We start from the raw sequence: 2,669 nt of genomic DNA, 5'->3' as shown, positions 1-2,669 counted from the left end.
CCAACTTAGAGTGTAGTCAAAGAGCTCTAATGACAAAGAAGGTAAATTCTAGGAATTCTGAACAGGGACCAGGCCATCCTTTCCTGAGTACTTCACAGCGAAGCCAAGACCTCACTGGTGAGTAACTGTCAACTGCCCAACAGTGGGAGTGAAGAACTTTCCCAGGAGAGAGGGAGTCACAGACAAATGTTGTAAGGAGGGAGGGAGCAACTTGTGTAAGGACCGAAAGGCCAGTGGTGCCTCAGCAAAGCAATGGGGCGATGGGCAAGAGTTCATGGGGCGATACGATTCTGCGTATTGGTTAGGTTAGGATGGGTTACGCTGCATGACACACAATTCTCTAAATCTCAGTGGCCTACAATAAAGTTTCTTTATGTCTCAGACTACATGCACATGTGGCTCTCCTTCGTCTCCTCTCCCCTCTGCACTCAGGTTGACAGAGCAGTCTGTCTCTATCTGGAATATTGCCATTGTGGTGGAAAAAGGAAAAGAAAAGTGGTAAATTACTCACTGGTTCTTAACGCGTGTGCTCACATCTGTTTTCACTGTTCAGCAGCCCCTCTGCCATGCCTGAGGACAACATGGGCCGTGCTGTATAATCCTCCAACCGAGCAGGGCACTTCCATACAGGGCACCGAATGGGGGGGAGTGGTAATCCAGTTCCACACCGTGCTTATGAGTTTGACGTCTTTCCTAGGATCAGTGAAATCTGTTGAATAAACTGTTCATTTCTAAAAATCCCTCTGGCTGTAGTGAGAGACACAGATTGGAAATGGGCAAGGGTGGGATTCGGGAGAAAATTCAGGAGGCTGCCTCAGTTTCCCAGGCAAAAAAAAAAGAAAAGTACTTTACACTAGGGTCATGGCAGTGGAAACGGAGAGAAGCCAAGAGATTTAAAAGATGGAAGGGTCTAGTGATGTACAAAGAGGAGCAGAGGTGAGTGAATGTGTGACGCCAGAATGGCCAAAAGATACAGCAGGCTTGGCTTCTCATGTCTTAAACAGTTGCTGGCTCCCATCTTTGGGGAGGACCAGCTACTCTATTCTCTGCTTGTCCTTGGGCTGTCTATGTTCTCCTAAGAAATCTCCCTTCTTGCTTGAAAAAAAAAAGGCTGAGCTAAATAAAGATGGGAACACATGGATGTGGTGAGCAGCCGAGTGAGCTGACAAATGAGTGACACAGTGACCAGGGGAATTAATTCCTGTCTCCAAGTGTTCAAAGAGTGAAGACAAACTAGACTCAACCGGAAGAAAAAGAAAGTCCTCCCACTGGGCATGCCTCAAAAGGATCCCTCGCCTCCCTACTGACACATCAGGCATCTTTCTTCTTCCACGGGGCTATGACCAATTTCGGCTATAACAGAGAAAGGGGAGTGGGTGAGAGAAGAAGAAGGGAGGGACTTGGAGGCAGAGAAAGGATGGGCTCCATGGACATATAGCAACCTGTATAGAACCCTTCCTCTCCTCCATGTGGCCTCCCTCCCTATGCTTCCTTTTTAGAGTTCCAGACTTGACTTTCAGTGGTGGGAGGGCTTGGGATTCACAAACACCTCAAAAGAGAATTTCTGTAGCAGCAGCATTAGGCCACCTTACAGGAACTTAGAGCCTTGGGGTCCACACAGGCACAGAAAGCCGCGGGGTCTCCTCTGCCCTGGATGTTCTCATTAGCCAAGAAGTGGAAGGTTCAGACACAGAACTCTATGGCACCTCCTCGGCCCCTCCCCGACCCATGTTCCCAGTGCACCTGGGGCCGATCAGCTCGGGGAAGGGGCCACATCGATTCCTGCCACCCGCCTGAGCCAGAGCTGTCTGCACGCTCAGAAACCATCGGCTTCCCATTAGGCAGATCAGTAGCTTCCACTGGTTTCCAATTTGTGTTTCCAGAAATTCATCTCCCAGCCACCTTTTTAATTAACCCCCCTCCACCACACCTGGGGCACAGATAGATCACCCGCCCTGGGCCGCCTCTGCAGACCACAGACCACGAGGCTCCGCGAGCCACAGGGGAGCTGCAGGTGTGTTTAAAGCTGACCAGCTGCTTCCCGGTCACCGCAGGAGCTGACCCTGCTGGCTGGATGCCACCCACTCTGTCCCCTGCTCCTCGCTGAACCCCCGTGGAAGGGGCTGGGTCCTCCCTCACAGAAAGAAAGCAGGTGATGAGAGGCCAAGGCAGTGTCCTGAGGTCCCCCAGCTGGCAAGAGCTAGGACAAGTGCACCTTTGAGGCAGGCAATTGGCAAAGCGCTCCCCAGATGCCGCAGCACAATGGGGTCTGGCTGGCAGGTGAGCAGGAGGGGCCAGCAGCTGTAGGTTCAGGGCAGGAAAGGCGGAGGGAGTGTGATCCCCAGGAGCCTCTGCTTTCCCACACCTGGGGTCTCCTGGGTATTCCGCACTGCTCACCTGTCTACCCCTCCGGGGCCTAGCACCCCATCAGTGTCTCCATCACTGCTGCATCCCTGGTGCCTGGCACATAGTAGGTGCTCAGTAATGGCCGCTAAATGAGCAGGAAATACTTGCCGCACTTTGCCCTGGGCAGCGTTCCCAGAGCTTCTCTAAATGACCTTATTTCAATTTCACAGCTGTCCTCGAGGCAGGCATCACTAGTGTATGCATTTTATAGGTGGGAAGACTGAGGCCCCGAGAGGTTAAGTGACTTCCCCAAGGTCACACGG

The 2,669-nt window shown here is 52.2% G+C and overlaps 1 long non-coding RNA gene across 1 annotated transcript; it reads right to left on the bottom strand.

The window, feature by feature from the left end:
• Nucleotides 1–351: 351 nt before the first annotated feature.
• LOC123595642 lies at nucleotides 352–1,256 on the bottom strand. Its single transcript, XR_006711288.1, has 2 exons — nucleotides 669–1,256; nucleotides 352–570 (listed from the first exon to the last, which is right to left on the bottom strand). It is a non-coding gene; the product is annotated as an uncharacterized LOC123595642 (long non-coding RNA).
• Nucleotides 1,257–2,669: the final 1,413 nt, after the last annotated feature.

This window comes from Leopardus geoffroyi (genome assembly GCF_018350155.1).
Source record: "Leopardus geoffroyi isolate Oge1 chromosome A2 unlocalized genomic scaffold, O.geoffroyi_Oge1_pat1.0 chrA2_random_Un_scaffold_71, whole genome shotgun sequence".
Classification (NCBI taxonomy): Eukaryota; Metazoa; Chordata; class Mammalia; order Carnivora; family Felidae; genus Leopardus; species Leopardus geoffroyi.
This window is presented reverse-complemented; position numbering and strand designations above follow the sequence as displayed.